The following is a 15,482-nucleotide window of genomic DNA, read 5'->3' on the forward strand; positions in this document are numbered from 1 at the left end:
GCGCCTCGCCTCGGCTAGTCTCAGGGCCGCACGAAGGAGCCCGGGACGCCGCTCCCACCGCCGACGTGAGCCCGGGCCGTTCCCCCGGGGTGCGCGGGGGGCATGGGGACTCGCGCGAGGGTCGCGAGAGTCCTCCTGCCCCTTCCCTGGCCTGGAGCCCCCTTGCACCTCTTAGCTGGCGCTGGATTCTCCTAGTTGGAGCCGTCGAAGCGCTTCGTCCATTTATTTCTCAGGGGATGGCGGGACCCCGGGAGTGAATAATTCGAAGAGCGTTTGCGGGGGACGTGGCCACTGGTCCGTCTCGGGGTCAGATGCGCCGAGGTAGAGCCCGTGCGCCTCATTTATTCTCTAAGGGCTCTGGGGCGAGCGACTTGGGGGTGGGTCACCCGCTTCCCATCCTGGGGCAGCTCAAGCTCTCAGGAGACGTTGGCTAAAAAGCATTTACCTCAGCCTGGGCTGAGCGCACACTAGCTCGCGCCGCGCTCTCCACTCCTTTCCTTGAGGAATGTGGGGTGAGGGGAATCCCTCCGAGGGTTTGAGGACAGTGTCCCCTTGTCGCCGCAGAAACTGTTTTCACCTTCTTGTGTCCCGCATTTTCTCACTGGGGATGGGGAAAGGGAAACTAACTGCCTGCCAGGGTTACTTACCTCAGGGCAATGACCCTTAGGTCTCCATGTCTGGTCCCTTTGTGCCCACCATCCCTATGGGGGGGACCCACAGATGCCCTGTTCCAGCTTGACTTAGTCTTCAGACAAGGAACTTAGACCGGGCAGTCCCCCACTGAGGCTCTTAGCTAATCTCTTCCCAAAATAGACATGGACCCCAAGGAGAAAATTGGATTTTAAAAAGCCAAATGATAGAGCCCTGTTTCTTCCTGATATGGGGCTGGAGCACTCCCTGCGTCTCCTAGAAACTCCAGCCCATGAAGAGCTGGGGTGCAGGGGGAAACACTGAGTAAAATGGCTCCTGAGCTTTGGTGACACCCCCAAATCAGAGGCTGTAAGGTTATGTGAGTGGCCTTTGGGGTCGACCTTCATTTTTCTGTGACACACAAAGTGGGTGTTTGGTGAGGGGGGTGTTGGGTGCTGGGTATTGCTTAGATTTTTCTCTTACTTTGGGAACTTTGGGAAAAATGTATTCATAAGGGAGTCTGAAAAGACTGCCCCAACTCTCAAATTCCAGAACAAAGGAGATCAGTGGGAACTACAGGCAACTTGTACCCTCTGTCTCCCTCTTTCTCTGTCTTTCTCTCTCTCTCTGTTTGGAGCACTCTCTCTGGGAAGGGTTGACCCAGCCTCTGCTCTGGTCAGCGTCCGAGCAGTCTCAGGCCCTCTGCCAGGCAGAGGAGGAAGAGGAGACTTATTAGCCCTTAGAGGTACAAGTCCCAGGAGGAGTGGGAGGGACCTTTCCCCAGAGCATCCAGGGCAAAATGGCTGAGCCTCTCTTGAGTCTCGGAAATAAATTGTCAGGCAAGCAGCAAACAAAGAAAACGCTCTCTCTCTCTCCAGCCAAGCGCTGGCTCGGTGGCCAGGGCTTGGAGGACAAACAGTGAGTCCCAGGCCGGGGCACACAGCCGGGCTTGTCTGGCAGAGCCTCTGGAGAGTGGGGCGATTCCTGAGAACCACACGGGAGAGAGGCAGTTACTGTGGGAGAGGAAGCAGGGACCATCTCTCTTGTGTGCATCCCTTCATTCTGGGGCTGGAGGTGTGGGAGGTGGGTCCCCAGAAGCTTGGGATGGAGCTGAGAGGGGCATCAAGAGGCCCAGAAGGAAGACAACTCAGAGGTAAAGATGAAAGAGCAACTCCATCAAAGCCGAAAGAAGCACAGTGGCTCTGTCTCTGAGGGATTTCTCATGCCTGGCCATCAGGAACTCCAAATGCCATTTGTTTATGTGTGGCCCAGCCCAGAGCAGGCACTTACAAAGTGTCTTACAATAAAGCCTGCATGGATGGAAGGTGCCGGCATGGACTGACCTGCAATATCTTTCAATGTCACTGAGCCAGGGAGGCTCTGAAAAGTAGACACTGAGACCAAAACCGGCCCTGGCTGGGTTGGCTTTGAGCTGGGGTGCTGCCATTTTCTGGCCTGGTGGTGACCTTGGATAAGTTTTCATCCCCACTGGAAGGAAAGGCTGGAGTCCTGAAAGCTTCCAGTGTGGCCAGTTCGTAATTCCTGTCATAACCTTAAGCAGCAGGTACTCTTCTAATCCCCACTTCAGAGGGGAGGAAACTGCATTATAGAGAGGGGAAGTGATTTGCCCAAGGTCACCCAGCTAGGAAGAGGCAGGGCAGGGATTTTAACCCCGCTCTTCTGATTTCCTGGCCAACACTCAGCCCCACTGTTGGGTCTCTAGGCCTCGGTTTTCACCTCCACAGAATGACATAGAAGGGTGGTGGGGACTGAACGGTTGACAGTTAGGCCTTGGGGTCTGGTGTCTGACCAGTGGCTATTTCTCTACCTCCTGGCATATGCTAAGAGCTTGAATAAAGCACCAGTGTCAGATGGCTTCTTGCCATCACATAAAGACACTCTTCCTAGGCTTGGCTGTGAGCTCAGCAGCTGAGACAGAGCTGTTTCAAGACACTTGGAATTCGGAGATGGCTTTCTCCTTCCTCTCTTAGCACGTATATGCATCACAGGGCAGGTGCCAGCCATTAAGCTTTGTCCACCACCTGTAGCCCCCTGCATCTGAAGTCCAACCCCAAGTCTGCCCCCTTTGTCCTTGGGAGCCCCTCTCTGTCACCTGGCCTCAGGTGTGCCCAGCTTCCTTGCCTTTGATCACTGAAGCCACACCACCCCAGCAGCTGCTGTAGCTACAGGACAAAACCCAGTTAGAGCCCCTTAATCGCCTTATTCCCCAGAAAGAAATGGAGATGTGAGTGTCAGCAGGCCTGATTTTGCCCGTGTCAGACTGCCCCTTCAATTTCCCGGTTGGGTTGCGCAGTCGCCCCGAGCTTCTCTGCCTGAGCTTCTCTGTGCCCAGGGAATAGTGGACAGAGCCCAGCCCCTGCCGGGGTGAAAACAACCTTGAATTGACTCCAATTGCAAAGAGCAGCGGGGGCCCCTCTTGGTGAGGAGATTGGCTTCTCCGTAGCATTCCTCTGCACTCTCTCCTCAAAGGGACCGGGTGCGTTTCTTTGTGTCGCCTTTTTGCCCCTTTTCCTGAAGGTGGCTGGGAGATGGAGGGAAAGAGTGTGTGATATCTAAGAGCGGGAAATGGCTGGGAGGCCAGATATGGACCCCGAAATAGGGCTTCCCAGGAAACGTGCCTCCAGGAGCTTTGTGAACATATAACATCTTCACTTGGAGCTCACCTGCAGACCTCAGAGCTCAGGGGGAAGGTCGGCGTGAGAGTCAGTAAGGAACCCAGCTAATAGTAGGGTAAGGGCTGCCTGGCGTAGATGGTAGGTGTGAACACAAGCTGTGATATTTCAGCGCAGACTTGGATTCAGTTACAAACAGCAAAAAGAAAAAAAAACACACCCCACTAAATATTATTCCAGCGATAATATCATCAATAATAATAATAGCTAACAGTTATGGCATGTTGATGATCTGCCAGGGAATGTGCTGTGTGCTTTACTTACATCATTGCATTTAATTTTCACAAAACTCCGTGGGGTACATAGGATTGTCCCTGTGCAGGTAAGGAAACCTAGAGGAAGAGAGGTGAGGGCGCTTGCTGCAGGATTGCTAGGCTAGTAAGTGGCCCCTGGAGCCCCAGCTCAGCAGCCCTGTGTTGACATCCCAGCCCCGGAAGAGCTCCCCTCCCCACCCCCAGTGCTGCTCACTTGGCAAGGACCACACGCCCCATTTATGGAGCTGCATGGTTGGAAAGTACTCCCCCCCCTTTTCCAACAATTGAGCTTTGCCACAGCTCTGGGAGGCCGGTGGTGTTCCTTAGGGGAAGCGGAGGCAGGGAGAGATGAGTTTGTGCCCGAGGTCCCTCAAACTGGGATCTGCACTCAAGTGCCCTGCATCTTACAGAATATTTGTGAGCTAGACTTCCAAGTTCATTGAAAGCTGGTTTCAATATTGTGCACCCAGCCACCTTTCCCTAACTCTTAGGAGGCCCCCAATTTGTCTCCTACCCTCTCACTGCTCTGGAAGCCACTGAGAGCGGCCGACAAAGTCAATCAGCTCCGTTTACCGTGATCTGACATGACACGAAAAGCGGCATCCAATTTGATGCGAGCCGCCTGCATCAAATGGCCTTCTATTTTTACATTTGTCACAAATTGGAAATTACAAGGAGGCCAGGTCTTGCTGAGTGATTGGCCATGGCTCTTTGAAAGCAGGGGGTATGCAGCTAGGTGGAACGGGCCACATTAGGGTGCCGGGGGCCCTCTTGGCTCCAAGAGAGGCCCCCAGCTTCCAGGGCTGGATGGAATCCTGGCATACACACCCGGCTGGAGGATGCAGGAGTTGGTGGCTATCTCAGATGGTGACCTGCAGCTCTATCCACCTGTCAGTGCACGGAGTCTGCAGGATCAATGTTGCATGCCAGCTCCTGACACAACGGAGCCCTGACCAGAGGGACATTCAAGGTCAAAGACACCCCGAAAAATGTTGACAGCAGGCTGTTTTGGTACCTTATTGTTTGGTAAGGAGGTTCTGTCCAGGGAGAGGGCAGCAGCCACGGGAGGGGAGCAACAACATTTGGTATCAGAATTGCAGTTTGCCGGAGCTTAGTGCTGAGAAAACTCCGGATCATCAGAAAAGTACTTTGCAGTTTGCGGAAAAATGTTCCTGAAGCTGGTCTGTCTTTTGATCCTATAAGTATTCCAAGGGAAGAAAATAGGGTCCTTGATATCCTGGAGAAGAATCCTCAGTCAAACAAAAAGAGACATTTTTTTAAAGCTAGTTTTCTCGTAAAGCCCAGGTCAGAGTGACCTTGATTCAAATGAGGTCTCTGTGTACACACATGAGTTCATGCACACTTAACACTTAGGTAGAATTTTATAGTTGAAATTTGCAATAGCCCCAGGGGTTCCAAGTGAAATTGTTATTATTGTTGTTATTATTATTATTGTCATTATTATCTCCATCTTTTGGGTGGGGAAACAGGCTCAACAAGCCCTGAACACACTTATTCCTGACCTCTGGATTCCCAGCTGATGGGACTCACTTTGATGAAACCCAAGTTCAAATTCAGCAGGTTGCCCCTTGAGAAGGAGCCTGACGAGCCCGATCGGTGGCAGGCAGCACCCCGGCCACACAGGGACTGATGGCAGGATCGTGTGGGAAGGCACAGCCATGCAGTGTGGGAGAGACGGCCCTGGCATCGTTTTCGTCTTCCCTGTCGTTTGCACTCCGGCCAGAGGCTAACATCTCCTCAGTTATGCCCAGAGTTTGTGGAGTGTGACGTGTGCTCATTTGGCCAGGGGTCCCCCAGCGGTAGCCAGATTTGGGAGGAAAGGAAGGGATGATTACTCTCAGACAGTGCTTGAACATCTAGGTGGTTTTAGATGAAAACAAATATACCAGGGGCCCTGTGAGGTTGTCTAGAAGGATCTCAGGGCCCTGGCAACCAGGAAGCATGTGGGGCAGTAATCCTAGGTGAGCCTTGGGTTGTTTGGGACCTGCTGGAGGAGCAGGCTGATTAGTTCTGAGTCCTTCCCAGCCAAGAAGGTAGGAAAGCGGGGGGAGGGTCAGTCAGTTCTTCTGGCCATTACCCCCAGTTCTCCTGTGCCCTTGCTGGAGATGATGAAAAATCACAAGTTCTGGGAGCTTCCTACTGGGGTGTTGCGGGGTGGGGATGCCTGAGAGTTTGACTCTTCCCCCCCTACCCAGCCAGCTTGTGCCCAGCCACTGAGTTTGGCACACCCCCTGGGCACCAGTCCTGGGCCTCCTGAGGCAGATGAGAAGGATGCTAGGGGTAGGGGGTCTAGGTGCTATGGTCTCCTTGGCCAGAGGAAGATCTGGAGGCTGAGGGAGATGGAGTCACTTACCCTGGCTTGCACAGCAGAGTTTGAACCCAAGCCTTGCTGATGCCAGCCCCCATATGCCTTTTCATGCTTCCCACTACCTGAGTTAGAGGTCACAGTGGAGGAGACAGGGGCTTTGACTCACTGAGGCAGAATGTCAGCTATGCAAAATAAAAGTGACCAAAGCCAAAGGCTCCCATGCCCTTGATCCTGGGTCCAGTTCCCCTGCTGCTCGAGTCCCTTTGCCCCTTTGCTCTTGTGTCAGATGTTCTCAGAACTTGAGATCACCTAGGATTTAAAAAAAAAAAAAAAAAAGTGAGCTTGGGAACAGGGAAGAAGTTGTCATACCGAGAGTATTATGTGAAGATGGAATTTAACTGCATACATTTTTAACAGGTTGGTAGCAAATGATCAGATAGCTACAAGCCCTTTCTGGCCTTTGAGCTCTGGCTGTGATCCCATGATCCAGGCACTGAGCTGAGGACTTGACAAGCACTGTTCTAGGATCCTCCATAAGGAAACTGAGGCCCGGAGCTCACATGGTTGCCCAGGGGTGCCCCACTGATGTGCTGCAGAATTGCATCTCAGATCTAGGTCTGCGGGACCCTGAGGCCTGTGCTTGCACTCCGGGAAGGCCTCGAACTTGCAGGGAATAAAGGGCAGGGTCCTTCCCCCTCTCTGGACTTTGCTTTCTCAGTCCATAAAGCCAAGGGATTTGGACTGGACTGGACAATGGGCTGCTCCCCAAGCCGGGCGCCGGCTCTCCAGGCAGGGGAAGGGTGGCTGCACGCCCCGTTTCCTCTTCCATTTCCCCCATAATAGCCTCCTGAGACTAATGACTGGGGAAGATAAGAGCCCTTTCTCCAAATGGCAGTGAATGCCACTAATGACAGAGCAGATGCAGCACTGTTAATTATGCCACGGGTATTAAATGAAAATGCCAACCCGGGATGAGTTTAATAGCGCCACTGGGCTGGCCGTGGCCATGCTGAAAAGCGGTGCTGTGGACCCAGGCTGAGGCAGAACCACCCCCTCCCCAACTGCGAGGCCAAGACAAGAGCCACAAAGCCTATCCACACTGGTCCCATCCCTGGCATGGGGTCCACAGTGGCTCTTTGTGGCTAGGGATGTTGGTGGCCACTCTGGAACATTTTCATAGAGGCCTCTGGGGGCCTAGACAGGTTACCTTCAGGGGCAGCAGCGGACAAACAGCTGGGCCCGGTAAAATTTTGAGCACCTTCTGTATGCCACGTCTGACCATTGGTTGTGGAGACAAATCAGACATTGTTTCCGGCCTTTGATGAGCTGCTCACAGCCAAAACTGTACATACCCTACCAGCAGGAATGCAGTGTCTTCTGCCATCTCTGGTGCCCAGCATAGTGGGACACATCGTAGGTACTTACCTCTTGCTTTTTATGATCTACAAGTCTTTCTCAGTGTGAGCAAGAGGCCACAAGCTGGGGACCAGAGTGCATTCAGCCATGGGCTGACGGGGAGGCACTACAGGCAGGTGGACCGGCTCTTTTTCCCTGACAAACCAACCTGGCCTTCCTGGACAGCTGGACTTTCCACCTGCTGGGTGACCATGGACAACCTTTTGCCCTCTGAGCCTCTGTTTACACATCTGCAAAATGGGGAGAATAGGGGCTGTGATGGCTGCAGGCAAAACTGTGTCTCTTAACCAACCCCAGCTCTGAACTCAGAGATTGCATAAACATCGGAAAAGTGACATTCTGGTGGGCAGTTCAGTAGAAGGAGAGTGTTTGGTCACTAAAGTAGCTTCTGGTTCTTCTCATGGATACAGGATATTACTTAAACCTCCACCCACTCTCTAGTGGCTCCAATTCCCTGCCTTCTGCTTCCTGGACCTGGAGAACTGTTTCTTAGGTTTTTCTAGGCCAGAGAAAGTCACAAAATCCACTCCTTTCAGACCCCCCTGTGTTATAGATGAGTAAACTGAGGCCCAGAGGGGAGGAGTCCTAGGGCCACAGGCGCTAGGACCCAAAGCTTCTAACCCCTAACCCAGTGCTCTTTCCCCTGCCCCAAGCCAGCCCAGCTTCACTGTTGAGAAATTATTAAATAGAGTTGGTGGAAGGACTCTGGTTGCCGTGACAACGGAGCCTGTGTCCTCGGGAGATAATGGCGTTGTACAGGCAGAGTGATGTGTGTTGAATGCTGATTCGGGACCTGCTGGAGGAAGTGAGCAAGAGTGCAGAAGGGACTGGGTCTGGGGTTTGAGCTTCCCCAAGGAGACTCAAGCTGGGTGGATGGGGAGAGCTGCGGGGGACACTCGTCTCGCCTAGTTCCATCCTTCCCACATCCTTGGCAGAAAGAGATAATTACCAGCCCTTTGTGGAGGTATGAAGTAAGGCAAAGAGAGGTGGCCTGACTCTTCTTCACCCAGGTCACACAGCCAGGCAAGAGGTGGAGCTGGGATCTAAACTTCAGACTGGTGTCGGAAGACTAGGCCCCGGGGGCGGGTCTGGAGCAGCACCTGGAGAGTACAAGCAGTTGGTGGGAATCTGAAGGGAGCAGGGAGCCAGCTCTGAGCTCTGCACTCAGGGCACCTCAACCCCTCTAAAGACTGCTGAAGAGAGTGCTCATGGGGATTCTGATGAGCCAGGGATGACAGTTCCAGCCCAGGAGGAGTGGGGGAAATAGTATGGCAAGACAGCTAGCTCCCCATATCAACTTTGGAGCCAAAGTCCAATCCCGCCCTGCCACTTCCTAGCGGCATGACCCTGGACAAGTCACTTTAGCTGTCTGAACCTCCACGTCCTCATCTGCATGGCGGGGACAATGACAGACTTCCCTCATAGGATTGTTCTAAGATCAAATAAGGTAAGGTAGAGAGCGTGTCAAACCTGGCTCCTAAGCACAGTGCAGTCAGTCAACAGTAGCTAAGATTATTAACCAAAGAGGAGAAGCTAGGAGAAGGAACCACTCCCAGCTGGGTAGCAGCTTGGAAATTGTGGTGTTGGAGGGGTGGAACTGGCTAAGATGGGGATGAGAATGATGAATAGCAGAGCTCTCCATTTCAGGCTAGTGAATATCAGTGAAACAAATGAACAGTCCCCATCACCAAAAATATACATCAATATTTTGCATTGGGAAAGCATGATTGATGTACCTCACTGCAACGTGCTCTCCCTAAAAGCCCATGTGCATACCATGCTGGGGAAAATTGCCTTTTCTCTCTGCCAGCTCTCTAAATGACCCCATGCTGTGAACCCTTTTGGAAAATAAATACTCGCACCCACAATCTTCCATTTCTCCCTCCTGTGCAGCTGGTGCAAAATATTTACTCCCCTCATCGGGGATTGGAAAGCATGGGGTTAACACCCTGAGAAACCCCAAAATGTATCATTTGCATGCTGGCAAAGATGTGATGGAGCTGGCAGACAAGCCCACTCCTTTTGGGAAGCAGAAAGAGGGTGCCGGACTCGAGCATTAGGCTGCTTTAAAAGCAATGGTGAGAGCTGGGATCCTGAAGGCTTGGAGGCAAGCAACCATTTTGTTTGTTTCTGCAAACCTGTCTGAGCAAATCCACCTCCAGAGATAGCAACCTGTTTCTGGATTCCCAGAGAGAGAGGGTCAATTTGTTTGCTGCTGATCCTGGGGCTGGATGACAGGGTGTGAAGCAAGGAGCCTGAAGACCTCTGATTCCCACACCTCTGACTCAGGCGGCGGGAGAGGGGTCAGGGGGACTCATCCAATGGACACATGAAGATGGCTGACATTTAACTGAGATTTGAACAGATGTGCTAATTGCAGGAAAGGTACACACATCCACTTTGGGAATTATGTTTAAAAAAGTATTTGCTCTGAGATTTTGATTAGATCAGCGTTTCCTGACGGCTGGCACCGTTCCCTTCTATTGGTTGCCTATAGGTTAAGATAACTGCGGCATTCTGCCCAGGACTTTCTCCCATAACTATCGAAAACAAAACAAATAATATTAGCCCTAATCAAGTGATTTATAATACCTGCCAGGTAGCAAGCATTTTTCTCTGTACCAGGTTCTGTGTTAATCACTTCACTTATTATCTCAGTTAATCCTCATAGCAGCTAAAACGTAGGTATCATCACCTCTGTCTCAGGATGGGGAACTAACCTATAGGCACACAGCATCTGAGGGTTTTCTTTCCCTCGGGGCCAATGCCCTTAACCACTCCCCTGTTCTGCTTGTCCCTGTCCTCACAGCCAGATCAACCTCCAAATACCCTTTGACATGCCCAGCGGAAGGTGTTCATGAATTTGTTCATAGACCATGGACTTAAAATGTGCTCAGTAAAAAATCCCATTTTCCCAAATGGGTAGGGTTTTTTTTTGCTGCATGTGGTTTTTCACTTTACAAAGAGGGGAGATTCATACTCTAAAGATTCCTTTAGAAAGCTAAGTGAAATGAATCAAGAACAGATGCATTGGCTAAAGTGAGCATTCATTTGAGTCTCTTAAAAATAAAATCAGCTTTCTCTTGTGGGAAATATTCGAGACCCTGGAATCTGACCCACAATCAACTCTGAAAATACACACCCTCCTCATTCTTGCAAAATATTCTGAAGCAGTGTCTCTCAACGTTGTTTTAAAATCCAGCTGAGCTTTTATTGAGAACAATAGGATTTGTTGTTTCTCAGATATAAAATTACAATTACAATACAGATTTTTTTTTTTATCCCTACCATCCCCAATAGTTTTGCCCATCTCCTAGAGGAGAAAGAGTAACTTTGTCCTTCTACCACTTAAAGGAAGAGCTTTCTGGAGTGACTAGATTGCAAACTAGAGAGCAGAGAGCCAGACAGGTCAAAGAAATGAATCAAGAGATCAGGGACAAGATATCACTCGTGGCAGGACTTGCAGTAAATTGGAAAACACATGCCTATTCCCCCCGCGCCTCCCCCCACCAAAACCTGCAAATGCAAGTTTTAAAATTCTGATACCACTCAACCGGACACATATAGGGGACCCACTCGGCCCCCGCAGGCCATCAGTTTGAGATCCCTGCGGGTTCTTACTGTGAGTTTGTGTGATCTTGATGCACACAGTTTATTTCTGGGGTTTCAGTGTGTTCATCCATAGAATGGAGCCCATAAAGCCCACAGAGTTGGAAATGGAGCCCCAGGTGTGGACGCTTGATAGGGAACTGAAGAAATGGCCCGCGCCCCCGCGGCGGAAGTGCTATTCCGTGACGCCGAGTGGGCTCTCCGTGTAGGCGGCGTGTCTGCATGTGACTTATTACAGATCATCATTTCATTCAGCCCGTCTCTGCAGTACTGTGTTTTCCTTTTTCCCCCCAATCTGAGTTTCTAAAGGCCATTTATCCTAACGCCCTTCAGAACGCCCTTCAGCGTCCTTCAAGCACATCTCCCAAAAGGAGAGAGTGGTGATTTAACCCCCTGGTTTTCTTACAAGTGTGTCTTAAAAGGCAAAGATGAAAAGTGGTGTACAAGAATGCCAGGTGGTCAGCATGTCACTCTCATTTCCTGATCGCGGTGAATCCTTTCTGACTGGGTGAGCCGGGGCCTTTGCTGAGGCAGCCCCTGGAGCGCAGAGCTGCAAAATTGCACGCAGCCGGCCAAGGAAGGGAGGGGGAAAGGCGTAGCCTGGAACAGGACAGGATGGCCAGGGCCCCGCACAGGGTACCTCGCAATAGGGGCCTCCAGCCTTCCAAGCTGTTAGGAAGGCACAGAGGGATGGGCTGGCCCCCAGCAAGTCCAGTTACACCAAAGGGAGGAAGACAGCAGGGCAGACCCTGTAGCATGCGTCCCGGATCACAGCTCCTCAACCACTTGAGACTGTGGGCTCTGCCACCATGTTTCTTCCTGCTCAAATGCAGGCCCCCTCCTTCATTGGTGCTCCAGAGGCTACCATGAGATCATAGAGTAGAGCCTAGCACAGCCCACAGGAAAAGGACAGCACCCTGTCTCCCCCTCCCTCCACTGTCATTTTTTTCTTTTTCCTTCTGTCTTCCTCCTGTGCCCCTGTTCTCACCTCTCTGCTACTCCCCTCCCTCCGGTTTTCTTTGCTTTCCTTTCTTCTCCTCCTGCCTGCCCTCCTCGCTACGTCCCTTCCCTCTCCTCAGCACCCACAGAGGGCCGGACTGGGGCTCCACGCACCTGCGGGAGCAGCGGTGTCCACTCCAGTGACAGCGGAGGAGGTGAGGTGAGCTTCCCTACAGGAAGCACACAAGAGTCCACTCCCAGAGTGTGCTCATCTCCTCCCAGTCCTGTGACCTCATGCTGGCCCCCTGAACCTGCTGCAGTGGGAGCAATTACACCCCAGAATCAGCCTTCCGTTTGCTTTCCTGAGGGCCTGCTGGTAAACACAGCACACCGCTGCTTTGGAGACCAGTGCCACCTTCTCCGAGGCAGACACGTTTCTTGAGGACTTATAATAACAAGGTCTGCTGTCACAGAGAGGGACAGAGGGACAGATGGGGATGGAAGGTGGAACTCAGGACAGCATGTATGCATCTATCACTGTTTGAGGGGTGTGGGGGAAACAGAGCGAGTCTTGGATTTCCGAGTCCCATCTGTGGAGAGGATACAATGTACCTGGGGAGGTAAGACCAAATAGCCATTAGTCAGAATAGAAGTCAAGTTGTGAATAGTGACTGGGCCTTCGCCTTCACCTCCACCGGGATCCCAGCTCTGGTGCTGTCCTTCCCCACCCCAGGTGCCAATCTCCTGCCAAGTCCTCGCCAGATCAGATCTCCCCACTTTTAAAGGCTCCAGTGGCCCCTAGTTCTCCCCCAATACCCAAGGTGTGGAAGAGCAGTTAGAAGTATGGGCTCTGGAATCTAGCTTCCTGGATCTGGAACCTCAGGCAAGGTGTTTTACTGCTTTGAGCCTCAGTTTCCACATCTGTGCAGTGGGGAGTGGTGAGAGGTAAATATGATCATCTATGAAATGCACTAACCATATTAGGCACTTAAATTAACATTCAGTGTGATCACTGCTCTTACTACAGGATACAGTGCCCACCCTTTTCCTGCATTCAAAGCCCTTTACTGCTGCTTTCCACCTCTCCAGTCACACTCCTTCAATCAACCCAGCTTCCAGCCATCCATGCCATGCTCCTCAGTGGTCCTAAATGCATTATGCATGTTCACCCTCTTCTCTCTGCCTGGAATGGACCAGCAGCTAGGCTTGGGGAAAGGCAAGGATCCCAGTCCTGCTCTCTCTGGCTATGGTTATAAAGAGAACCTCCCCACCTCTGTCCCCTTCTGTCAGGGAACACAGTGCCATTCTCTCCCAGGTGCCTGTGGAGAGGGCCATCCCTCCTCTGGGCTGATGAGGAATTTATCACATGGATGCTGGTTACCTGTGTCCCAGCTGTCCTGAGAGCTCCCAGCCATCCCGAGAGCTCCGTGGCAGCAGGCCCAGACTCCGACTGGCATCTTTCTTCCCCTGCACCTAATGTGGGTCCTGCTACCCTCGTGTGCATGGTCCATGTGGGCTGGATTGGATTGAAAATTGCCTGGATGAGAGGAGGTGCTCAGTCGGGCTTTGCAGACAGTTAGGGACCAGGACAGATGTTAGCACACCACTGACTGGTAAGCTAGACTTGCAGGGTGAGATGAGAATGAGGACACAGAGTAGAAGGGGCACTAGAAGGCACAGTCTGGCACCTGTCCTTGCACACGGAGGAGAGCCAAGGCACAAAGAGCAGAAGGGGCTGGCTGGAGACCACACAGCTGGTAATGGGTGGAGTGGATTCCCACATGCGGCCGGAGGCTCCAGAGTCTCCGGCTGGCCATGCTCCCTCTTTGCCCTACAGACATGGCCCGAAGGCCGGCCTCCTTCCGGCCGCACACAGGACCCATATGTGCAGTTGGGGGAAAACTGGGGACTCCCAGAGGGGATCACCACCCCTTGAGCCTGGTTGCCCCTGCCCCTCCGGGGGATGCTAATTAGAGCCTCTAGCCCCTGGGGCCTGGGGAGAGCTGCTCAGCCTGGATCCCATGTGGCTTCTTGTTGGCTCCTGGGACACTGGCAGTTCTGCCCAATATGGCCATGGGAATAAGTTAACCTCTCCGGGAGCCAGACCTCAGCAGCCTCCCTTTGGTTTCATAAAAAGAACAGCAGGCCTTGTCCTTGTGGGGATTTGTCCTAGAGGGAGTTGCTGGAAATGGGCCACTCTTGCACACCTTAAAGATGGGGTTTGGGGGTTCCACTGGCATCCCACTGGAGATAGTGGAATAGAGTGTTTAAGAGCATGGACACCAGAAGCCCAGCTGCCTGGGTTTGTCTGAGATCCCCTCACTCCTAGCTGTGAGACCTTTGGCAAGCCACTTTAAGCTCTCGGTGCCTCAGTTTACCATCAGTAAATGGAGAGGGAGTGAGAATAGTTAACATACATAAATCATTTAGAGCAGACCCTGGCATGTTAGTTAAGTGCCGGGCTCACTTTCTTCCTGTGCTCTGATCTCTTCTTTTTCTTTCCTTCTTTGTTAATGAAATTTGGGGATATTTTTCTCTGTGTGTCACCACGAAAGAGAAGCTTGACTCCTGGAGTTTATTTCACCATTAGATGGGTCTGTTAAGCCTCTAGCAGTTATAAAACTGACTTTTTTTTTTCCCCTCACTCTGCTTGTTGGGGATGGGCGGGTGCATTCTCTAGCCATCTCCCACATTCTGGTTTTGGGAGCACCCCAGAAAACCATAATTCCAGGCTCTCAGGGCTGCAAGTGGAGGGGAAGGGCTTGAGCTTGGGTTTTCTTATCTGCATGGGTTTATGAGGCTGGGGAAACTCATCTACGTGTGGTCACATCTCTTCCCCTCAGGACCCAGCAGGAAGGCTCGAATAAGTGGTAAGGCTACATCTAAAGGCTTCAGAGAATTTCATACAGGCCCATGTCTGGGAGGCACCTGCTGGGTGAGCAGATACCACCAGACTGAGCCAGGGGGCCTGAGTTAAATCCCATGTGACTTTGCACGGGTCATTTGACCTCTCTGAGCCTCAGTACCGTCATCTGCAAAATGGAGCCAGTAATCATTTTAGATTCAGTGTATTTAGCACTTGCTGGGCTGGGCACAGCACTAGAAAATTCAAATCCAGTCCTCTTGCCTCATGAAGTAGTTACTGTTGACTCCATTTCCTGATGAGGAGATGAACACTTTAAGGAGATAAGTGACTTACTTGAAAGTCACGGTGGGATATTGTGAAGCATAGGTATACAATAGATGCTATTAAGAAATGCACCTGGGTCTGCAAACTACTTCTCAGGTATGTTGAGGCAGGTGAGAAGTTTGTGCCAACATGTGGAGCTGCTTTCCTTCATCTCTTGAGTACGAATGTGTAATGAGCTGAGAATTGGGGTGGTGGGGATCTCCAAGGATCATACTGTTTGTGTCCTATGTGACCTTGGGCCAGCAACCAGTCCTCTCTTGGCCTTGTTCTTAATCTGTAGACTGCTGGTATAGACCAGGTGTACAAGTGTGGCAGAGAACAAGTCTGGAGCAGGAAGGAAGCTGCATAGGTCCTGGGTCTGGCTGAGGGTTCAAGGAAAAGGACTTACCATCTAGACCTGTGGCCGGCCAGTTTGCTGCAGC

The 15,482-nt window shown here is 51.8% G+C and overlaps 1 protein-coding gene across 2 annotated transcripts in view; it reads left to right on the forward strand.

Annotated features, from left to right (window-relative positions):
- The window catches only part of SLC6A1 (solute carrier family 6 member 1), a 42,757-nt gene that overhangs the window by 334 nt on the left and 26,941 nt on the right, over positions 1-15,482 (forward strand). The gene's annotated exons all lie outside the window — the stretch shown is intronic.

This window comes from Lontra canadensis, unplaced genomic scaffold, assembly GCF_010015895.1.
Source record: "Lontra canadensis isolate GAN:19392208 unplaced genomic scaffold, GSC_riverotter_1.0 scaffold124, whole genome shotgun sequence".
In the NCBI taxonomy this organism is placed as follows: Eukaryota; Metazoa; Chordata; class Mammalia; order Carnivora; family Mustelidae; genus Lontra; species Lontra canadensis.